Source organism: Rhinopithecus roxellana, chromosome 1 (assembly GCF_007565055.1).
Source record: "Rhinopithecus roxellana isolate Shanxi Qingling chromosome 1, ASM756505v1, whole genome shotgun sequence".
NCBI classification, from domain to species: domain Eukaryota; kingdom Metazoa; phylum Chordata; class Mammalia; order Primates; family Cercopithecidae; genus Rhinopithecus; species Rhinopithecus roxellana.
Window position 1 is genome coordinate 72,212,468 of NC_044549.1, and position 25,736 is coordinate 72,238,203.

Consider the following 25,736-nt stretch of genomic DNA (forward strand, 5'->3'; position numbering starts at 1 on the left):
CAGTCTCATACTATGAACCTTGGATATAAGGCTATGTATAGGCAACAAGACCCCATCCTTTGGTGGAGCTCAGACTAGCAGGAAGATAGCTATCAACTAGTAATTAAAAATAACACATAATGAAGGCATCAGGAAGAAGGAACTGGTGCTGTGTGTTTAACATAGGGGTCAGGAGGGCCACTTCCCTGAGGAAAGGAAATCAAGATACCTCCAGAAGGATACTGAGTGGAGATGGGGCTGGAGAGGGTACCACACTCTCCAGGTATGTGCTGTGTATCATCGGAATAACAAAGCTAGACATTTGCTTTCTATCCTTCATGCTTTCGTTCAAGTTTTGCCTTTAGATTTACAAATTAAAGACCAATTTCCCCTCCTAGAAGACTATTAATAAGTTTGTAGCTATGGTCCTTTCTTTTGTGTTTCTTTAGAAAACAATGATTTTAAAATAAAAGCTACCTTTTATTAAACATTCACATTGTGTCAAGCCCATTGAATTCTCACAAATGTTTTCATTTTATCAACTTTTGAGAGAAACTGGAGTTCAGAAGTTTTACTCAACTAGGCAGTGGCCTAGCTAGGAATCAAAGCCAGATCTAAGACATTCAAGTATCTGATTTTAACCACTTTACTGGGGTTTTTTCTTCATGTTCACATCTACAAACCACTTCATCAAAATGATATGGGGAAGTGTTTGTTAAAAAGAGTTCCAGGCCGCCCCCCGCAGCTGTTTTGAGTCTGAATCTCTGAGGATGTGGACTGGGAATTTGCAGTTCAACAAGTTCCCCAGGTGCTTCCCATGCATTTGAGAATCAGTGCACTCCACACAGCTATGCACTTGTAAGACAGAGATGTGGGGGAGACAGACCACTGCTAAGGCAGTTTACTGTACTCTTGTCCACGTTCTTGGATTGCTCCCTTGGCCATTTGATGAAATACTACAATGTAGAATGATTATGATTTTCAAACTGCAAATAGTTTAGCTTCACATTTTGGCAAGATGTCTAGGCAGGGTTCACAGAAGAGCTGCTTATTCAGGCTTCACAGAAGAGCTGCTTATTCAGGCTTCAGCCAAGCTGTGAAAAGTGAGGCCTTTTCAGAGGAAGTGAGATAAGACAAAAACTTAAAAAAACAAACATTCTGAGGTGGTGTTTAAAAGGCCACCAGCAAAATCTATAGCCTAGCTAGAAGTGAGCTAAACAAACACATTACTGGGCCATCCAGGAAACATGAAGCAGATGCCTGGAAGTGGGATGTGTGTTTTCAACCTGGGTAGAAATATCCCGGGGAGTGATGATATGGAATCATACACAAAGTTCAGATCAAAACAACAAGGGAGATTTGCAATGGGCAGTGCACCCAGGATGGACAGGAGATGTTCCAGTCAAGTGGTTCAGAGCAAGTTCAGGATAGGAGGGAGACCTGTGTCCAATCTCGCTTAAACTTATACGCCTTCATTTGCACCTCCTCATGGAATTATCTCATGGCCGCTATTTGAAAAAGGAATGGCAGTGGAGACCTAGTGGCTAGGGCCAAAGCTTCAGAGCTTTTGAATAACGAAAAAATTGTGGTGCTGCCTACTCTTTCCCGTTACATAATATAAGATAAAAACAATACCGATTCAGCAACATTCCAAGTTTTCCTCTGAGACTCATTCAATGCTTTTATAGAAATGCAAACTACCAATTTCTTGAAAAAAAAAAAAAAAAAAGGATTTTGTGTGCTTTGCTAGTGCCCTCCACACAAGCTTAATTCAGTGAGATAGTGTTCAGTAAAGTGCTTAGCAAACTCCCTGGCACAGAGGAGGCACTCATGCATTGCTAGTTATTATTATTTTTAATAATAGCAATATATGTTGGCAATTACATTTACTATGGTTCCCTTCCCTTTAAAAGGACGCTAAAGCTCCCCTTCTATGGACGCATTTTTACTAGTGTTTTACCTTTTGGTATTGTTTGAACTTGGCTCTGCAGCAGTGGAAGTTGCCCTTAACTTTCCATGTAGGCTTCTGCCCTCAAATTCAGATTCCAATTCTCTGGTACAGTTTCCTACAGAACTCTTTCTTTCCCACATTTCCCTGTTGCATCATAACATTTAATTAGTTATCATTCTTGCTTGCTTTTAATTAAAGAAATACTGTGCCCTTCTTTGAATCATTCACTGAATGCCATCTAAACTCTTGGTATTTATTTAGAAACTTGCATTTTGCGGAGTTTTTGTAACACAAATATTTGATGATTACAGTAATTCAAGGCCCTCTGTAAACAGAAGCTCATACCTCTTCTTTCCAAGTAGAAACCACACTGTAGGAACTGCAATAGTGCAGAACTTCCTATCATCCATGATGACGCACCAGCCTTTCCAACTCCATTATCTAGAGCTGTGGTTCTCAGTCAGAGGCAACTTTGTCTCTCAGGGGACGTACACAATGTCTAGATACATTTTGATTTCCATGATTGGGAGGCAGAGGTAGGTAGAGGCCAGGGATGCTGCTAAACCTCCAAAAATGCACAAGAGAGTTTCTCACAACAAAATTCTCTGAACCAGAATGTCAACAGTGTTAGTGCTGAAGTTGAGAAACCCATGTCTGAATTGCTCCTTAACCCCATGATCAAATATCTCTGTTTTTTGGGATTGTAAGCATGCTAAAAGAAAAAGCTGGCTGAGTGCGGTGGCTCATGCCTGTAATCCCAGCACTTCGGGAGGCTGAAGTGGGCGGATCGCTTGATCCCAGGAGTTCAAGACCAGTCTAGGAAACATGGCAAAACCCTGTCTCTATTAAAAATACAAAATATTAGCTAGGCCTGGTGGCATGCACCTGTGGTCCCAGCTACTTGGGAGGCTGAGGCGGGAGGATTTCCTGAGTCTGGGAGGCAGAGGTTGTGGTGAGCCCAGATCACGCCACTACACTCTAGCGTGGGCAATAGAGAGAGACTCTATCTCAAAAAAAAAAAAAAGAAAAAAAAAGAGCTTAAAAATTTAATTTAGATTTTAACAGGGTATACCAATAGCTTTCTAAAGCAAAGTGCTTTTTAGTTTGTAAAATCAAATGTAAAATATGGTCCATTTACAATACAAATGATATCTTTTATACATAAGGTATTTTATAGTATGCAAAAACAGTCACATATCACATTTAAACATCACTTCAATCACATTAAAGAATTATACCTGGCATCATAACCATTTTATAGAAAGAAATTTATTTTTACGTATTGCATCCCTTGAAATGGCTTTTCAACTGTTGCAACACCTTAATTATTGAGGAGTCACCAACAAATGTGTCATGTGTCAAGTATTCTAGAAGAAAATAAAGGCAGGATGTAGGCTACACATGTGTCTTTCACTGGTCATGAGTGAATGAGTGAACTTTCCCAGGAGGAAATGGAATTTTAGGGACTGACTTGCAAGTGGTAAATTATATGGTATGTGTCACAATTGTGCCACATGCCTGATTTATAAACATCCACATTTTTGAAGGGCAAAGAATGAATTAGAAGTGATTTTCTTTCCTGAATTACCTTGTTTTATAGAAACTGGTACTGAGGGGGTGATGGTCATGAAAATTCCCAGCCTCTGATCTATTCTTTGTATAGCTTTTACTGTGCTGTGATCCATAGAGCATAACTCGAAAATTTAGTAAGAAAAGATCAGGGAAATCAGATGCTGAGCTGTTGTTCAGGTCCCCTTGGCAAACTAAACATATATGAATATAAATGTGTCAAGTTCATTAGACACTCAAAGGGCTCCCTTTGATTCTTGAAATGCCGTAAGGGCAGAAATCACTGAGAGAGAATCAGGCCAGAGACATGGCTTCAGAAGAGTCTTTGCTGAATGTGAAATGAGTTCTTGTCTCATTCAGGACTGGCATTGAACACATTACTTTTTGAACCCTGGCTTTAGGAGGAGGCAGGCTTGGGATAAAATGTCAGTTTGACTGCTTGCTAGTTATTGGAAATTGTTGAAGTTACAGAATGCTGCTGCTCCCTCACCTGCTAAGTAGAGATGATACTTCTTGGGGCAGCAATGAAGATTAAAGGTGTGATGTAATAGGCTTAGCATGGAATCTGAAATCCTTCTCAAAGGGGCTGTGAAGTTCTGATTTATGGCCCTTCTTGCTGGTATCTCTTTTTGTGATACTTCTTCAGTGTACATATATATTCACTCTTCCCTGAGCCCAATGCCACTGTCCTCAATCAGACCCTTAACAAGTTTTACAAACCTCCTGTGAATGTGATCAAACCCTACCTCTACTTACAAGCCTTCAAAGACTCTCAATTTTCTAAAAGAGCATCTTCCTTCACCTGCCCATTCAATGTTGGGGCTCGCTCTCTCTCACACTCTCGGTTGCTGTACTTTATTAAAGATAGTATACATCAATGTTCATAGCAGCCCATTCACAATAGCCAAAAGGCGGAGACAACCCAAATGTGCATCAACAAGTGAATGGATATACAAAATGTGGTATATTCATCCAATGGAGTATTGTTCAGCCTTGAATGAAATTGTACACATGCTACAGAATGGAAGAACCTTGGAAATATTATGCCAAGGGAAATAAGCCAGCAACAAAAAAACTAATACTGCAGGATTCCACTTAAAGGTGGTACTTAGAATAGGCAAGTTCATAGAGACAGAAAGTGGTTACCAGGAGCTGGGATGTGGGGAAGGGGAAAGGGAGAGTTATTACTAATAGGTACAGAGTTCAGTTTGGGATAATGAATGTAAGAATTCTGGAGATAGATAGTGGGGATAGTGTATAACTATGCAAATGTACTATGCCACTGAACTGTATACTTAAAAATGGTTAAATAGTAAGTTTTATGTATATTGTTCCACAATAACTTTTTTATTTTCTAAGAAAAAATTTTTAAAATTATGCTTAAACTTAATTTTATTGAATATTTATCATATACCAAATATTAAACTCATTTATGTAAGTTAATTTAATGCTTAAATTAATTTAAAGATTTTTAAAACTCTTGGATGTCAGTGATATTGTCATTACCAATAAGGAAACTGAGGCCCTTAGAGGTTAAGTAAGCCCAAGGTCACACAGCCAGGAAGTAGCAGAGCTGAAATTGAAACCCAGGTGTCAAGTTCCAAATTCTTAATCACCATGTTTACTTCTGTACCTAGTTACTGTGTATTGACAACTGCCATATTTTGAATCTCTAGCCCAGATCTAGAAAAATGACGATAATATTGATGCTTGATGAACATTATTTTGAGTCTCTTAAAAAAATTGGGAAGGAGTTCCTATAATCCTGATTTCAAGATGAGAAATCTGAAGCATAGGGAGGTTAAATAACTTGTTCAAGTTCATCCATCCATGGCAGAGCCAGGATGTAAACCCAAGGCAGTCGAATTTAAAGCCATATCCTTAATGTAACTGTCTCCAGTGGTCCACAAGTACCTTATCATAAGATAAACATTTTTCCCCAACATTTTTATGTTTCTGAACTGGGGATCCATCTTACAACATATTCCTAGTTCAGTGTTTTCTCTGCACTTTAGTTTGATGAACGGTGTCTGTAGAACTCGGGAAATAAGGAATGTAGCAGATGCACAGGATCAGTTTGTTAAAATGTGATCTGCCTTACAATGACGAAAAACTAGCCCTTAGGTACAGATCTAAATGAAAGAATCAGGAACTCGGGTGAGTTGTGTGCAGGAAAGAATCTTCTAGCAGCCCTCACTGAGATGCCCCTGAGGTCAGGAAACCTTGGCTATCCAAGAACAGACTTGGAGAATATGCCTATGTGATTTTAGAAAGTTTAAGCCATTCTGGCGATCATTAAAAAGTCAGGAAACAACAGGTGCTGGAGAGGATGTGGGGAAATAGGAACACTTCTTACACTGTTGGTGGGACTGTAAACTAGTTCAACCATTGTGGAAGACAGTGTGGTGATTCCTCAGGGATCTAGAACTAGAAATACCATTTGACTTAGCCATCCCATTACTCGGTATATACCCAAAGGATTATAAATCATTGCTACTATAAACATATATGCACACGTATGTTTATTGCGGCACTATTCACAATAGCAAAGACTTGGAACCAACCCAAATGTCCATCAATGATAGACTGGATTAAGAAAATGTGGCACATATACACCATGGAATACTATGCAGCCATAAAAAAAGATGAATTCATGTCTTTGTAGGGACATGGATGCAGCTGGAAACCATCATTCTGAGCACACTATCGCAAGGACAGAAAACCAAACACCACATGTTCTCACTCATAGGTGGGAATTGAACAATGAGAACACTTGGACACAGGGTGGGGAACATCACACACTGGGACCTGTCATGGGGTGGGGGAAGGGAGGTGGGATAGCATTAGGAGATATACCTAGTGTAAATGATGAGTTAACAGGTGCAGCACACCAACATGGCACATGTATACATATGTAACAAACCTGCACGTTGTGCACATGTACCCTAGAACTTAAAGTATAATTAAAAAAAGAAAGTTTAAGTCATTCTATTTACATTTTGGTTATCCCTGTTGTAGCCACCTTTCTCTATGGCATGTGCTTCTTTCTCTTCTCAGGGGCAATCTCTGCCTCTATTACTAAGAGCTGAGACTCCCTGTGGCCCCTGGTTCTTTTCATGGGTAGCACCACCTTGCCTCAACTCACACTGTTGCTTATTTGCCAGTTCTACAGCTGCCCTCAACGACTGCAGAAAGTAGGACTGAACATCTTGGAGTTCAAACACAACAAAAGATCTAAATCCGTGACCTCCGTAAAGATCCTAAGAGATGCTGTGGAATGCAAACTCCATCAGTGAATCAAATCTGTTGTGTTCTGAAAGTTATCTAACAACCATGAATCATTAGGCATCATAACCGAGAGGTGGACCAATTTTCTTGCTGTAAAACCAGCTTTTCATAAAAATAGGCATTCTTGATGCCATGGGCAGAATTAAATGACCTGAATGCAACTATGCAACAAAAGAAAGAATGGCTAAGACTTTTTACCACTGATTTTTCTTTCTTGGAGAATATCTTGCATGTTTCCAAATTTAGATCTGGAGAATTTACTTGTAATAATAATTAGACATTACCACGACAACGGCAATGTTTAAAAATTGCTAGTAGCAAAAGAAGTCACTTCACAAGGAAAGATTTTTGTTGATAAAATAGATGTAATTTTTCAAGGTATACAAAAATATATATGGTTACCTTAAAATATCCTAAAACCTTTCCAATTATTACTGATAATGTAAATCAAAAATGAAGTAGAAGCAGGGGTGGTGGCTCACACCTGTAATCCCAGCACTTTGGGAGGCTGAGGTGGGCAAATTGCTTGAGGTCAGGAATTTGAGACCAGCCTGGCCAACATGGTGAAACCCCATCTCTACTAAAAACACAAAATTCATCAGGCATGGTGATGCACACCTGTAATCCCAGCTACTCAGGAGACTGAGGCAGGAGAACTGCTTAAACTCAAGAGGTGGAGGTTGCAGTGAGCCAAGATCGCACCATTGTACTCCAACCTGGGCGACAAAGCAAGACTCCATCTCAAAATAAAAGATTAAAAAAGAAAAAAAGCAGTAGAAATTTCAATGTGATGGAGCCACAACAAATTTACAGGTTGACCTGACTGATATGTGACTCTGTTTTTGCATACTATAAAATACCTTCTATGTATAAAAGATATCATTTGTATTGTAAATGGACCATATTTTACATTTGATTTTACAAACTAAAAAGCACTTTGCTTTAGAAAACTATTGGTATACCCTGTTAAAATCTAAATTAAGGTTTTAGGTTTTTTTTTTTTTTTTTTTTTTTTTTTTTTGAGACAGAGTCTCTCTCTATTGCCCACGCTGGAGTGTAGTGGTGTCATCTGGGCTCACCACAACCTCTGCCTCCTAGACTCAGGAAATCTTCCCGCCTCAGCCTCCTAAGTAGCTGGGACCACAGGTGCATGCCACCAGGCCTAACTAATATTTTGTATTTCTAATAGAGACAGAGTTTTGCCATCTTTCCCAGACTGGTCTTGAACTCCTGGGATCAAGCGATCCGCCCACTTCAGCCTCCCAAAGTGCTGGGATTACAGGCATGAGCCACCACACTCAGCCAGCTTTTTCTTTTAGCATGCTTACAACCCCAAAAATCAGACATATTTAATTATGGGGTTAAGGAGCAATTCAGACATGCATCTCTCAACTTCAGCACTAACACTATTGACATTCTGGTTCAGAGAATTGTTGTGAGAAACTCTCCTGGGCATTTTTGGAGGTTTAGCAGCATCCCTGGCCTCTACCTACCTCTGCCTCCCAATCATGGAAATCAAAATGTGTCTAGACATTGTGTATGTCCCCTGAGAGACAAAGTTGCCTCTGATTGAGAACCACAGCTCTAGATAATGGAGTTGGAAAGGCTGGTGCATCATCATGGATGATAGGAAGTTCTGCATTATTGCAGTTCCTTCAGTGTGGTTTCTACTTTACAGGGTGAACACACTTTTATACTTCTCCTTGACAAATCTGAAAAATTAAATCGAGAGTTCTGTAAAGTGGCACTGAATTACGTGGTTGACTGCTGAGGCTTCTAGAGGATTAGCCATACTTGACTAAATTAGCATTTGGGATTATGTCAGCATGGGAACTCAGAAAGTAAAAGCCAGTGAGGTGGGGCTTTGATTTCTGTGTTCTAAGTGCTTTTTAATTTTGATGTAAAAAAAGACAAATGGCTAACATTGCCCACATTTAACTCAATATCACACACACACACATACTCTCTCTCTCTCTTTCTCTCTCTCTCCCAAGTTCCCAAGTTTCTATGCTCATTTTCTAGGTGAGACAGCAAAAATTCAGAGCAAATAAGCCCACCAAACAGCAATTTCTTTTTTTTTTTTTTTCTTTTTCTTTTGGAAACAAAAAACCTCACCAAGTTCTCAACCTCTAGGGAGAACTTTATCCAAGTTATTTGCTGCATCTACCTATTAAATGATACCAAGATCTTTGGAGAATATCTGTTTCAGAGATATGTAAAATATAATATGTGTCATGCCTAGCATTTTGATTACATCTTTCCCTTAAAGGCCACTAAAGACTCTGTAGTTTAGTTAAGCCTTCAAATTTACAGTGATCAACAAAAGCATAGATTAAGTGACTCATCTAAGGTGATGTAGATGGAAAATGAAAGACTGGGAAGTGAACGCCAAGGAGATTTTAAAGTTCCTTTTCCTGAGTTATTTTTATCCCTAAGTTCTATCTTCTGTCCTTTTTATTTCCTCATTCTGCTCCCCTTAGCTTATTTTGTCCATACAGTGTTTGGCTCAAAATAGATGCTCAAAAAATATTTATCACTCAATGAAAGAAAACCTCAAACCACAGATACCATGGACAATAAATCAATTTCCTATTGGAGATATTATTTGCCTTAGAAGACATTGTAGCTATTTAAAAGCAAAAGTGCTGATTGGCATCACTTTAAATTCATGGCTAGAGATCTCAAATACATGTTCAACCAGTGCCTGGCAATTCCACTGCTCAGGACTTCCAATTCCCTGCTTTCTCCAAAACAGTTCACAAATGAACATTAGAAATTTCACAGACATCTTTGGTGGACAAATACTAAAATAAAACAAAGTTTGGCCCACTACAGCACTTAAAACGTCTGCTTGTGGTGGAGCATATCCACAAACAGTGGGATATGTAAAAGCCAGTCAAAAATCTCCACTGAAGTTTCAAAATGAACAGCTCCTAAGCCTCCACACACCGCCATTTGAAAAAATAGATGTCATACCTTCCTTTCTTTTCAGATATTCCATGAGCATAAACATAGACACAACAGAATCTCATTACACTTGTTACTCTCTGCCTTCTCTATTCAATCTCATGTCAAGGAAATGGAAAAGAGACTCAGGTAAGTATACCTCCTAATATCCTTGTTGGAGGAGTTCACTGCCATGGCAACCTCATGCACCATGTGTCACATGGGAACACTTGCAAAATCTCACAAGTTCTGCACCTTGCTATAATCAGAGATCTGGGCACTTTGGATACTCTGTTTCTGACAATCGTCAGAGCTTGAAACCAAAGTAATGGCCTTCCAGCTTGCCTGAGTATACTTTCCTGAGAAAGCTTAATGGGATTCATGCTATGCAGTCAGATTCATACAGTATTTCACTTTCATGGTAGCTTTGATAGAGATCCAAACGAGTACATCCAATGACAAAGGAACAGATACATAAATACATCTCACTTTTGCTCCTCTGCCTTGCAGTACTTCAACTATTGCAGTCACCCATTATGTCAATTCCCTACCTCCACCTTACTTTCTCAACCATCTTTTCCTTCGAATACAGTGTGAGCACTGCAGTTGGAGTGATATTTTTAAAATGTGAATTTGACTGTGTCATCTCTCTGCTTAAGACTCTCCAGGATCATTCCACTCTCTGGAACTCCCTAGCCCCTGCTTCCCTCTCCACCTCCTGCTTGAGCCACTGTCCCAGTATGTTCTAGCCTCCAGTTATCTCAAGCTCTTCCCTGTCCTAGAGTCTTCATGTGAGCAGCCTCCCAGGCTAAGAAATTTCACCCCCGACTCATTCTGCACCTGTCTCCATTCAAACTGTGCCTCTGCGGACACGTCTTCCTTGAGGACTTTATCTACATAGGTCTCTGCTTTCATTCTTCATTGATGTACCCCAATTGCTTTTTTCATAGCAACTGTCTCAGTTTTCCTAAATACTTACTTAGGAATAGTTGTATTGACTTACATATTTCATCTTCTCTCCACTCAAAGACTGTAAGTCTGTGTTTATTTCATCCCCCACTGTAGAACAAGTGTGTAACTGTGCCTGACATGTAGTAAGCACAATAGATGTTGGCTAAATGAATGAATGTATATCATCATAGAAAGAGGTAACAGCATTAAAGGGACACATTTGCCTAAGAGACCAAATTTAAGCTTTCTGCCCAGCAATTATATATACCCAATTAGTCCTCTTTATCTTTTTCTGCTCTGCCCTCTTGCCCCCTTAACAAATTTGGTATTTATAGGAACTCAGGGATTTTCAACATGGTAAGACCCAGGGAAACCCCAAATCGGTCCAGTGCTTGTTTCATGCCCAGATTTTTGACCCCTGCATATTTTAAGAAAAATCTAACTTTGATTAATTTACAGTTAGTGAAACTATTTCATCTAATTGCCTCATTTTTTTTTTTTTTTTGTAAATCAAAACCTTCTTTCACTGACACAGGAAGTCATATTTTGTCAAAACTAGATGAACATGAACCCAGAGAGACTTAAATTCTATTGTAACCTCAAAAACCACAAAAATGGAAGGAATTTGGGAAGTCAAATGTGTCCCTGTGCCTTGTCTATAGGGTCTAACATTTTGTTCATCTTGTGAAGATTTGTTTCCAGTTTCACCCCTGCCATAGTTCTTGGTACAGGCACGTGATACGATGGGGAGATTCCCACTTTAGAAGGCAGTTTTCACAGTAACTGCCTTTAGCCTTTGAGTTTCTAATGTAACCTTTGAAAACAGCTGGTCCAAATTCCATCCTGTCCCAGACCCACACAGACCTCCTCTGCATTATGTTCAATTCGAGGACAAAGGAAGTTCAGGGAGGAACACTGAGCAAGATGTGATTTGGCCAAGTAATTACAGCCACTTTGCAAGCAGCCACCCGGAATGCAGATTTTATTAGCTTTTGTTTTACTTATTTTTAGAAAAGCCTTTTAAATGACTGACAGATCTATATACATTTATGCTTTTTTTTTCAAAGTTGAGAGGGAAAGCTTAACCCTCCTGCATACTGTTTGACCCACGAAAATAAACCCTTGACCTTTATGAATGATACCTCCTCATGACCAATTAATCCCCACACACGAAGACCACTACCGTCCTTAATTCTCCCCAATAAAGTATAACCTTTAATTAAATAATTTACCTGACAACTTCTAACTCTGAATGAGAATTGTATACAAGCAATATAATGTAAGAGAAAAGAAATCGATCTCTAAATCTGGAGTCAGACAACCTTAAGCTTAGATCTTAGCTCTTTCAGCTGTAAATTATTGACCTCAGTTTTCCCATCTGAAAAGCAGAGCTAAGGAATAGAAATGTACACTTCAGAGTTACTTTGAGGCTCAAATATTTTAAGGCAGGTAAAATATTTAGTAGAGTGCCTGGCATAGTCCCACATTTGAAAGCTATGAGAAAGAGGTATTTCCATGCACTCCTAGTAGGAATAGAAATTGGTATAACCACTTTGGGAAATGGTACAAAAATATTGAATTTTAAAGCTTGTGTATTTCAAGACCTAGCAAGTCCGCTTCTGTTTTTACTATTTATACCAGAGAAACACTTGCACCCAAGGAGACATGTACAAAATACTCAGAGCAATGTGTTTTGTAATAGTGAGAGACTGGAAACAGCTGAAGAGTTCCTTATTTTTAAGGAGGAGAGACTAATTCCTATAAGAAATGCCCCTACATTTTTGAACAGGTTAACAGTTTGAGGTGGAGGTTTACAGGTAGCCTTCAATGTGGTGATTTAGTGACCCAGCTTTCTGTGACTCTGCTGTCCCTAGGACCTTGGAAACTTCTGCTACATCCTTTGCATCTAGTTAGCACATGGTGGATGAGAAAGGATGTGGAAAATTTCATGAAGTGTCAACAGATTGGGCCTGGGAGTGCCATATATCACTTCTCTCCACAGTCCATTGGCTAGAACACACTAATTTAGTCATAGTTAATCATGATGTAGTCTAGGTGCAGGTTCAGAAACGTAGGGAACCAAGGCTTTGATGAACAACATCTCAGTTCTGACACAAATACAAGATTAAAATAATGAGATAGGTCTATGTTTACTAGCAAATGGGGCTTCCAGGACATATTCTGTGAAAAACTAAGCAAGCGACATGTCATCGGGTGGTTTCCTGGGAAGCAGACTATGAGATGGAAGTTACTGTTCTGGAAGTTTATTAGGAAACTTCTTGGCATCAGCATCTAAGGAAGCAGGACTGGGCGAAGACAGAAGTTGAGCTATGATGTGGGCTCCACAGCAGCCTCAGCCACCCCACAGGCAGCTCTGAGGCTAGGAAGATCTTTCTGAGTTGCCCCAGTCTGTGCCAATATGGCAAGACGTTGGTTGTCTTACAATGAGCTTGCATGGGAACTAGTACCTTGGTACCAAACGGAACTGGATCAGACACTGACCATTGCCTGTCTCGGCAGGGGTGAGCCTGAGGGTGAGGTGGCTATTGCAGCAGAGGTGGTTCAAGAAGGGACTGAGAGATGCAGACAGTCTGCTGAAAGTGCTCCCTGATGAGGCAATGAGTCCTTCATTGAAGGGGGATTTGGGCAATGCATAACAGTGTCACCCCACACAGCTAAACTATATAGGTAGGCTATTATTACTGTAAAAACAAAACAAAATGCTTATTTTCTCTGACTAAATTTCTATGTAAATTCATAGAAAAAACTTGGATGAAAAGCTGGCTGTTTTGTATAATAGTAATTACATATCAGAGAGATGTGGCTCCTTTTGAGTAAGGAGGCAGGTCTGAGAGATTGAGGGTAAATGTCAAAAGAAACTTCAACTGTATCTATAACTTTTAATATTACTGAACAAATAAAATGAATTGCTATTTTGCTTACCTATATGAATTTAATAAGACTATTATTTGAGGTGGGTTTATTGTACAAGTATGTATAAGAATATTAACCCAGACGATATTCTACACGTGGCAGGACCTTCCATTGCAGAAGCATCACATAAAAATAGCTTTTATTTATTCAAAGATTGATCGACTTTCCTTCTTTCTTCTTCCTCCCACAGCTTTTTGGCCAATTCACTGCTCACTAACATCTCCATCAAAGGGTGACTGGGTTGGGGCGCCGGGTGTGGGGAGGAGAGGAAGGAAACGAGAATCGGCAGTTTCCATTACTTGCTAGCAACTCTGGTAAATAGGTTTATTAGGGGGAAATGTTGAAAATCAGTTATTCAGATTATCTGAGCCTGTCAACCATGCATGTTACACCCTCCTTCCATTAGCATAGACTCAGGAGAATTGGCCCTAATTGCATTTGCAGTGATAGTGACTGAAACAAGATTGTTTAATGATTATGTGTCTCCTTAAACTGATTTTTTTTTCTTTCAAATGGCACATCCCGACAGAATACTTTGAGGAAAAAGGCATTTTCTATTTTATTTTCACCTATTAAGCATCTACAAATCTTTCAGGATAATGGATAGTCTAGATAGACCAAAGACAACTTCTTTGAATTTGAAAAAAATATATTTTATCTTTTATTTTGGTCTGGCAATAGAATAGTTTATTTGGGATATACAGGTAGCAATAAAAAACATAATAGGATCAATAAGAGACATTCAAATATTTGAATGTCTTTCAATAATTGAGTAAATATCTGTTGAGTTTAGAGGATTTAAGAGCAGAGTTATAACACTGGCACTTAAAAAAAAATCTTCTAGGTTTCAACTGTAAAGACACTGAGTTTTAACCGAACAATTCCAGCCAATTCAATTTGAATCGTTTTTTTTCCTGGAATTAAAATGCTGTGTTGAAAAGAAGCTTGGAAAAAATTCGAAAGACTATCATTCTCATTCAGGTCACCACTTTACTTAGTGATTTTGAGACAGATTTCAGATTCTGACTCAGTTTGTTCGGTTATAGATGATTGTATGAGGAAAAAAACTACATTTAATGTTTTACACATATTTGTGTATTTATAACTTTTACCCCAACACTGATATTAATGAGCTATATTGTAGAAGGCTTTCATTGGTAACAAATGGAACTGGATCTTGACCCAATCACATACTGGTTATTTGATGTTAGTGAAACTAAGTGGCCTCTCCAAGATTCTACTTCCTTGTTTGTAGCAAGAGGTCCCATATAATTCATGTATCACTGGATTGTTGTGAAGGTGAAAATGATAAAGTACATAGCATCATGCCTGAGACATAGCAATCCCGTAATAAAAGGGAGTTATCCTCAAATCTTAGCTATCCCACTAACAAGACACACTCTGTTTTTCTCCTTTTCTCAGGAAAAACACACATTGTAAAATAAGAATCCTTCAAAGACAACTTGAGGACGTCTGGGAATTCTGAAGCCTGAAAATTCCATGACTTCATAGCAGTATTCACTAATTCCCCTGATCTAAAGACAAAAAGGAGGGTCAACTGCAGTGCCCAAACTCATTTCTGATGATTTCTTCCATCCTACCTTTTCTGCCTCTCTGGGGGTGGTTATGCCTGTGAAAAACATCGAAGCTGTCAGGAATACAGTAGGCTTTCAAGACTGGAATGTCAAAGTAGAGTCTTCTTTTCCTCAGACCAGAAGAGTTTCCAGATCTAAACAAAGACAAGACTGGGATATAGGAGGTTGTACACATAAACAGCGCAAACACCTTGGGTAAGTCATATACAAGAGAGACCAAAACAGGGCAGGAACACAATCCTAAAGCTACATGAGATAAGAAGCCAAGAGACCCTGTCTGCAGGCTGATCTGTGTTGCAACCAGAGGCCAACTACACGCAAGAAAATTCTAAATGATGTAATTGGTCATGGGCACTTTCTTGCAAAAACGATCGACATTTTTTCTTATAGGGATAAAGCTTGAAAGCATGCGATGTAGCTCCATTAGGAAATATGAAGTGAGCTGGTATATTCCAGGTAGGTTAGACTGAGATCATTACAAAATTGGGCTGATTTTACACTGAGAAGAACCTGATTCCTAAAGGTGTTGAAGGACAAGATGGGGACAGTTATTAAAGTGTTCAGGTGCTGTCCTTTGTAGTCTGTAGCCTATTAATACACAACTGAACACAGACCCAAGAAAAGGGGTTCTACTCATTGCTAGAATGTAAACTCTAAGAAGATAAGGATTTTGTCTCTTCGTTTACTACTGTATTCCCAGCTCCTAGAAGAGTGCCCAGCACTTAGTATCTGTTGGTAAGTGACTGTTGAATTAATCAACCAGTGGTGAGACTTTGGAAAGCAGCTAGTCCATCTGTAAGACTGTTTTCTCATCTGTGAGATGAGTCGGTTAGATTAGATGTTTTCTAAGCTTATTCTAGTTTTAAAAATTGTGTGTTTCTATCAGAAATGATAAACGAAAATGTCCGTTCCTTTTTAATCTCCATCACCCATCTCACATCTTCTTTCAGTGCCTATGTGGTCTGTTTGAGTACAACCAACCAGATGTAGGAAAGTTCTAACTGATATGAGACGACTTCAGTAGTCCAGTGACTCTCCCCCCCACCGCCCCCCCGTAAAGTCATTTGCTTAGTTTAATGTATATTATAAAAACAGAATTAGTTTCTCAATTCCATTTATAGTCATACGATAGTTTACTTTTCACATAAATTTAAGGTACAAGGAAGTCAACTTAAAGAAAATATTTTAAGTAAATTACAACGCAAGTTCTGCACAGATGTAGCACAAACCACAATGGTAGGACACCAACAATCGCAATTTGAGAAATAAGCCTCTTCATCAGTACTCATGGCACGTAGCTTAAAACCTGACTTTCACTAGTGCTCTCAAAGGGACTAAGTCACAATTCAAGTGACCATACCATTTAGCTGAGGGCCCTTTATTCCTGTTTATGGTAAAATAATTGCCTTACTTGAACTTTTAAAAAATATACTTTTTCTGCTTCTGACCATAATGGGCTAGCTGCCATTAAAGAGACCATCTATCAGAAACAATTAGAAAACCGGATGGAATATACGAAGCCACTGTTTTTGGACAATAGGCAGCACAACACTATGATCCCTGAGAAAAAGGAAGGAAATGAGGTGATGCCTACAATTGCCCTGATTTTTTGCCTAGAGATACTATCCGAACTGCTACTCTGGAAAGGAAAACCCAGGTGAAACATGGGGCCTCACCGAGTAGAGGACACAGGGATCAATATTGGGAAAGCTGAAATGACTGGAATTTGTAGGACAGAGTATGTGGAAGGAAGGAGCTATGTAGGGAAAGAGCTCAAGAAATACGCACAAAGGGTGGGTGCAGTGGCTCACATCTGTAATCCCAGCACTTTGGGAGGCCAAGGTGGGCAGATTACTTGAGGCTAGGAGTTCAAGACCAGCCTGGCCAACCTGATGAAACCCTGTCTCTACTAAAAATACAAAAATTAACCAGGCATGGCCAGATGCGGTGGCTCATGCCCATAATCCCAGCACTTTGGGAGGCCGAAGTGGGCAGATCACAAATCAGGAGCTCGAGACCAGCCTGACCAACATGGTGAAACCCTTTTTCCATTAACAATACAAAAATTAGCTGGGCATGGTGGTGCATGCCTATAATCCTAGCTACTCAGGAGGCTGAGGCAGGAGAATTGCTTGAACCCAGGAGGCAGAGGTTGCAGTGAGCCAAGACTGTGCCACTACACTCCAACCTGAGAGAGTGAAACTCCATCTCAAAAATAAATAAATAAATAAATATATTAGCCAGGCATGGTGGCAGGCGCCTATAATCCCAGCTACTCGGAGGCTGAGGCACAAGAATCGCTTGAACCCAGGAGGCAGAAGTCACAGTGAGCGAAGATCGTACCACTGCATTTCCAGCCTGAGTGACAAAGTCAGACTCTGTCTCAAAAATAAAAATAAAAACAAAATACGCACAAGGATGTTCTTGAGTTTTTGGCTGATTATGAAACTATATAGGGTAAGACTCCACAAGTGAAAGAACAGCTACTTGGAAAGGCAATTATTGAAGAACTATAAACTGAAAAACTACCAGAGCTCCTCCTGAACTGAAATGTATTCAAGTTCCAGCCAAAGTCGAGACACACTATTGAATTTATGCATCATTTAGTAGAGACTCCAAAATATTCACGCCTCAGTAGTAACACAAAATTGTCCCTACAATAAAACCAAGAGTAGCTCCACCTTATCCACAGTCAAACTTCCTGCAGCTTCAGTTACCCACAGTCAACTTCAGTCCAAAAATTTTCAATGGAAAATCTCAGAAATAAGCAATTCACAAATTTTAAATTGTACACTGTTCTGAGTAGCATAACGATATTTCAAGCCATCCCACTCTGTCCCACCCAGAACATGAATCATCCCTCTGTCCAGTATATGCTACCCTCCCATGGGTCGCTTAGGTTATCAGAATGACTGAGGCAGTATTGCAGTGCTTATACAGAAGTAACCCTTTTTTCGTTTAATAACAGCCCCCACATGCAAGAATAGCGATGCTGGAAATTTGGACAAGCCAAAGAGAAGCCACAAAGTACTTTCTTTAAGTAAAAATGTGAAAGTTCTTGACTTAAGGAAAAAAAAAGTCATATGCTGAGGTGGCTGAGATCTACAGTAAGAACACATCTTCCACACGTGGAATTCTGAAGAAGGAAAAAGATATTTGCTAGTTTTGCTGTCCCACCTCAAACTGCGAAAGTTACCACCACGGTTCATGCAAAGTGCTTAGTTAAAATGGAAAAGGAGGGGGCAGAGCAAGATGGCCGAATAGGAACAGCTCCAGTCTCCAACTCCCAACGCGAGCGACACAGAAGACAGGTGATTTCTGCATTTTCAACTGAGGTACTGGGGTCATCTCACTAGGGAGTGCCGGACAATCGGTGCTGGTCAGCTGCTGCAGCCCGACCAGCAAGAGCTGAAGCAGGGCAAAGCATCGCCTCACCTGGGAAGCGCAAGGGGGAAGGGAATCCCTTTTCCTAGCCAGGGGAACTGAGACACACAACACCTGGGAAATCGGGTAACTCCCACCCCAATACTGCACTTTAAGCAAATGGGCACACCAGGAGAATATATCCCACACCTGGCCAGGAGGGTCCCACGCCCACGGAGCCTCCCTCATTGCTAACACAGCAGTCTGCCATCTAACTGCAAGGCAGCAGCAAGGCTGGGGGAGGGGCACCCACCATTGCTGAGGCTTAAGTAGGTAAACAAAGCTGCTGGGAAGCTCAAACTGGGTGGAGCTCACAGCAGCTCAAGGAAACCTGCCTGTCTCTGTAGACTCCACCTCTGGGGACAGGGCACAGCTAAACAACAACAACAAAAAAAGCAGCAGAAGCCTTTGCAGACACAAACGACTCTGTCTGACAGCTTTGAAGAGAGCAGTGGATCTCCCAACACGGAGGTTGAGATCTGAGAACGGACAGACTGCCTGCTCAAGTGGGTCCCTGACCCCTGAGTAGCCTAACTGGGAGACATCCCCCACTAGGGGCAGTCTGACACCCCACACCTCACAGGGTGGAGTACACCCATGAGAGGAAACTTCCAAAGTAAGAATCAGACAGGTACACTCGCTGTTCAGCAATATACTATCTTCTGCAACCTCTGCTGCTGATACCCAGGCAAACAGTGTCTGGAGTGGACCTCAAGCAATCTCCAACAGACCTGCAGCTGAGGGTCCTGACTGTTAGAAGGAAAACTATCAAACAGGAAGGACACCTATACCAAAACCCCATCAGTACGTCACCATCATCAAAGACCAGAGGCAGATAAAACCACAAAGATGGGGAAAAAGCAGGGCAGAAAAGCTGGAAATTCAAAAAATAAGAGTGCATCTCCCCCTGCAAAGGAGCGCAGCCCATCGCCAGCAACGGATCAAAGCTGGTCAGAGAATGACTTTGACGAGATGAGAGAAGAAGGCTTCAGTCCATCAAACTTCTCAGAGCTAAAGGAGGAATTACGTACCCAGCGCAAAGAAACTAAAAATCTTGAAAAACAGTGGAAGAATTGATAGCTAGACTAATTAATGCAAAGAAGGTCATAAACGAAATGACAGAGATGAAAACCATGACACGAGAAATACGTGACAAATGCACAAGCTTCAGTAACCGACTCGATCAACTGGAAGAAAGAGTATCAGCGATTGAGGATCAAATGAATGAAATGAAGCGAGACGAGAAACCAAAAGAAAAAAGAAGAAAAAGAAATGAACAAAGCCTGCAAGAAGTATGGGATTATGTAAAAAGACCAAATCTACGTCTGATTGGGGTGCCTGAAAGTGAGGGGGAAAATGGAACCAAGTTGGAAAACACTCTTCAGGATATCATCCAGGAGAACTTCCCCAACCTAGTAGGGCAGGCCAACATTCAAATTCAGGAAATACAGAGAACACCACAAAGATACTCCTCCAGAAGAGCAACTCCAAGACACATAATTGCCAGATTCACCAAAGTTGAAATGAAGGAAAAAATCTTAAGGGCAGCCAGAGAGAAAGGTCGGGTTACCCACAAAGGGAAGCCCATCAGACTAACAGCAGATCTCTCAGCAGAAACTCTACAAGCCAGAAGAGAGTGGGGGCCAATATTCAACATTCTTAAAGAAAAGAATTTTCAACCCAGAATTTCATATCCAGCCAAACTAAGTTTCATAAGTGAAGGAGAAATAAAATCCTTTACAGATAAGCAAATGCTTAGAGATTTTGTCACCACCAGGCCTGCCTTACAAGACACCCTGAAGGAAGCCCTAAACATGGAAAGGAACAACCAGTACCAGCCATTGCAAAAACATACCAAAATGTAAAGACCATCGAGGCTAGGAAGAAACTGCATCAACTAACGAGCAAAATAACCAGTTAATATCATAATGGCAGGATCAAGTTCACACATAACAATATTAACCTTAAATGTAAATGGACTAAATGCTCCAATTAAAAGACACAGACTGGCAAAATGGATAAAGAGTCAGGACCCATCAGTCTGCTGTATTCAGGAGACCCATCTCACATGCAGAGACATACATAGGCTCAAAATAAAGGGATGGAGGAAGATCTACCAAACAAATGGAGAACAAAAAAAAGCAGGGGTTGCAATCCTAGTCTCTGATAAAACAGACTTTAAACCATCAAAGATCAAAAGAGACAAAGAAGGCCATTACATAATGGTAAAGGGATCAATTCAACAGGAAGAGCTAACTCTCCTAAATATATATGCACCCAATACAGGAGCACCCAGATTTATAAAGCAAGCCCTTAGAGACTTATAAAGAGACTTAGACTCCCATACAATAATAATGGGAGACTTTAACACTCCACTGTCAACATTAGACAGATCAACGAGACAGAAAGTTAACAAGGATATCCAGGAATTGAATTCATCTCTGCACCAAGCGGACCTAATAGACATCTATAGAACTCTCCACCCCAAATCAACAGAATATACATTCTTCTCAGCACCACATCGCACTTATTCCAAAATTGACCACATAATTGGAAGTCAAGCACTCCTCAGCAAATGTAAAAGAACAGAGATTATAACAAACTGTCTCTCAGACCACAGTGCAATCAAACTAGAACTCAGGACTAAGAAACTCAATCAAAACCACTCAACTACATGGAAACTGAACAACCTGCTCCTGAATGACTACTGGGTACATAACGAAATGAAGGCAGAAATAAAGATGTTCTTTGAAACCAATGAGAACAAAGATACAACATACCAGAATCTCTGGGACACATTTAAAGCAGTGTGTAGAGGGAAATTTATAGCACTAAATGCCCACAAGAGAAAGTAGGAAAGATCTAAAATTGACACTCTAACATCACAATTAAAAGAACTAGAGAGGCAAGAGCAAACACATTGAAAAGCTAGCAGAAGGCAAGAAATAACTAAGATCAGAGCAGAACTGAAGGAGATAGAGACATAAAAAACCCTCCAAAAAATCAGTGAATCCAGGAGTTGGTTTTTGAAAAGATCAACAAAATTGACAGACCGCTAGCAAGACTAATAAAGAAGAAAAGAGAGAGGAATCAATAGACGCAATAAAAAATGATAAAGGGGATATCACCACCGACCCCACAGAAATACAAACTACCATCAGAGAATCCTATAAACATCTCTATGCAAATCAACTAGAAAATCTAGAAGAAATGGATAATTTCCTGGACACTTACACTCTTCCAAGACTAAACCAGGAAGAAGTTGAATCCCTGAATAGACCAATAGCAGGCTCTGAAATTGAGGCAATAATTAATAGCCTACCAACCAAAAAAAGTCCAGTACCAGATGGATTCACAGCTGAATTATTCCAGAGGTACAAGGAGGAGCTGCTACCATTCCTTCTGAAACTATTCCAATCAATAGAAAAAGAGGGAATCCTCCCTAACTCATTTTATGAGGCCAACATCATCCTGATACCAAAGCCTGGCAGAGACACAACAAAAAAAGAGAATTTTAGACCAATATCCCTGATGAACATCGATGCAAAAATCCTCAATAAAATACTGGCAAACCGGATCCAGCAGCACATCAAAAAGCTTATCCACCATGATCAAGTGGGCTTCATCCCTGGGATGCAAGGCTGGTTCAACATTCGCAAATCAATAAACGTAATCCAGCATATAAACAGAACCAAAGACAAGAACCACATGATTATCTCAATAGATGCAGAAAAGGCTTTTGACAAAATTCAACAGCCCTTCATGCTAAAAACACTCAATAAATTCGGTATTGAAGGAACGTACCTCAAAATAATACGAGCTATTTATGACAAACCCACAGCTAATATCATACTGAATGGGCAAAAACTGGAAAAATTCCCTTTGAAAACTGGCATAAGACAGGGATGCCCTCTCTCACCACTCCTATTCAACATAGTGTTGGAAGTTCTGGCTGGGGCAATCAGGCAAGAGAAAGAAATCAAGGGTATTCAGTTAGGAAAAGAAGAAGTCAAATTGTCCCTGTTTGCAGATGACATGATTGTCTATTTAGGAAAACCCATTCTCTCAGCCCAAAATCTCCTTAAGCTGATAAGCAACTTCAGCAAAGTCTCAGGATACAAAATTAATGTGCAAAAATCACAAGCATTCTTATACACCAGTAACAGACAAACAGAGAGCCAAATCATGAATGAACTTCCATTCACAATCGCTTCAAAGAGAATAAAATACCTAGGAATCCAACTTACAAGGGATGTAAAGGACCTCTTCAAGTAGAACTACAAACCACTGCTCAGTGAAATAAAAGAGGACACAAACAAATGGAAGAACATACCATGCTCATGGATAGGAAGAATCAATATTGTGAAAATGGCCATACTGCCCAAGGTTATTTATAGATTCAATGCCATCCCCATCAAGCTACCAATGAGTTTCTTCACAGATTTGGAAAAAACTGCTTTAAAGTTCATATGGAACCAAAAAAGAGCCCGCATTGCCAAGACAATCCTAAGTCAAAAGGACAAAGCTGGAGGCGTCACGCTACCTGACTTCAAACTATACTACAAGGCTACAGTAACCAAAACAGCATGGTACTGGTACCAAAACAGAGATATAGACCAATGGAACAGAACAGAGTCCTCAGAAATAATACCACACATCTACAGCCATCTGATCTTTGACAAACCTGAGAGAAACAAGAAATGGGGAAAGGACTCCCTATTTAATAAATGGTGCTGGGAAAATTGGCTAGCCATAAGTAGAAAGCTGAAACTGGATCCTTTCCTTACTCCTTATACGAAAATTAATTCAAGATGGATTAGAGACTTAAATCTTAGACCTAATACCATGAAAACCTAGGTAGTACCATTCAGGACATAGGCATGGGCAAGGACTTCATGTCTAAAACACCAAAAGCAACGGCAACAAAAGCCAAAATTGACAAATGGGATCTAATTAAACTGAAGAGCTTCTGCACAGCAAAAGAAACTACCATCAGAGTGAACAGGCAACCTACAGAATGGGAGAAGATTTTTGCAATCTACTCATCTGACAAAGGGCTAATATCCAGAATCTACAAAGAACTCAAACACATTTACAAGAAAAAAATAAACAACCCCATCAAAAAGTGGGCAAAGGATATGAACAGACATTTCTCAAAAGAAGACATTCATACAGCCAACAGACACATGAAAAAATGCTCATCATCACTCGCCATCAGAGAAATGCAAATCAAAACCACAATGAGATACCATCTCACACCAATTAGAATGGCAATCATTAAAAAGTCAGAAAACAACAGGTGTTGGAGAGGATGTGGAGAAATAGGAACACTTTTACACTGTTGGTGGGATTGTAAACTAGTTCAACCATTATGGAAAACAGTATGGCAATTCCTCAAGGATCTAGAACTAGATGTACCATATGACCCAGCCATCCCACTACTGGGTATATACCCAAAGGATTATAAATCATGCTGCTATAAAGACACATGCACACGTATGTTTATTGCAGCACTATTCACAATAGCAAAGACTTGGAATCAACCCAAATGTCCATCTGTGACAGACTGGATTAAGAAAATGTAGCACATATACACCATGGAATACTATGCAGCCATAAAAAGGATGAGTTTGTGTCCTTTGTAGGGACATGGATGCAGCTGGAAACCATCATTCTTAGCAAACTATCACAAGAACAGAAAACCAAACACTGCATGTTCTCACTCATAGGTGGGAACTGAACAATGAGATCACTTGGACTCGGGAAGGGGAACAGCACACACTGGGGCCTATCATGGGGAGGGGGGAGGGGGGAGGGGGGAGGGATTGCATAGGGAGTTATACCTGATATAAATGATGAATTGATGGGTGCTGACGAGTTGATGGGTGCAGCACACCAACATGGCACAAGTATACATATGTAACAAACCTGCACGTTATGCACATGTACCCCAGAACGTAAAGTATAATAAAAAATAAAAAAATAAAAAATAAATAAATAAATAAATAAAATAAAATAAAATGGAAAAGGAGTTACATTTGTGGGTGCAAGACATGAACAGAGAGGCATTCCAATCAATAGTAATCAGGTGTGGGGAGGTACTGTCCTCAGTTTCAGGAATCCAAAGGGGGTCTTGGAAAGTATTCCCCACAGATAAGGGGGCGGGGGGCTACTGTACTCCATACTTGTTCTAATAAAACTTTTTAGAAATCTCAAAAAGATTAAGCTAATCTACATGAAATTTAAATGCTTACCAGAACAAAGCACAATGCTCTTTAAAGGAGCAAAACTAAATCCAGACAATACTGTAACACCATGTTCAGCAACATCCAATAAAAAAATTAGTAGACACACAAGAAATTAAGAAAAAACCTCCTTTCCATAACCAGGAGAAAAATGCATCAACAGAAAGAGACCCAGAAGTAAGAGAGATGATGAAATTAGTGGACAAGGACTTTAAAATAGCTATCAGCAGTTCAAGTATGTGTATAAAAACATAAATGCAATGAGAGAAATGGGTACTGTAAAAAAGAACCTAGTGAAACTTCTAAAGAAGAAAAATATAATATCTGAAGTGAAAAAATTCACGAGATAGTTGCAATAACCATTCGATATTGCAGAAGATAAAGGTCAGTAAGCGTGACTAGAACAGAGAGGAAAGTGTAGTCTTTTCAACCATTAGTGCTGTAACAATCAGACTGTATTGAAAAAGATTAACCTTTGTTCCTCCCCCTTACCACAGGAAAAAGTAAACTAGACACAGATCGTGGAACTAAATGTAAAACTTAAAATAATAAAATTTTATGATCTGGCCATAATGGATTTCTTAGACCATAAAAGTACTAACCAAAAAAGACCAAATTGATAAGACTTCCTCAAAAGCAAAAACTTTTGCTACTGACAAACCATCATTAAAAAATAAGATGTCAAGTCAAAGATTGAAAGAAAATATTCACAATCCACATCATAGAGTTGTATCTGGACTATAAGAATAATTTTTATAACTCAATAAAAAGACAACCAAATTTTTAAGAGGAGCAAAAGATTTGAACATATACTTCACAGAAGAATATAAGGGTCAGTAAACACTGAAAGATACT

The 25,736-nt window shown here is 39.7% G+C and overlaps 1 long non-coding RNA gene across 1 annotated transcript in view; it reads left to right on the plus strand.

The window, feature by feature from the left end:
* The window catches only part of LOC104660496, a 325,315-nt gene extending 308,264 nt beyond the window's left edge, over window positions 1-17,051 (plus strand). Inside the window, exon 7 of the long non-coding RNA XR_004055024.1 lies at window positions 15,041-17,051. This is a non-coding gene — a long non-coding RNA (uncharacterized LOC104660496). The remainder of the gene's footprint in view (window positions 1-15,040) is intronic.
* The last annotated feature ends 8,685 nt before the right edge of the window (window positions 17,052-25,736 follow it).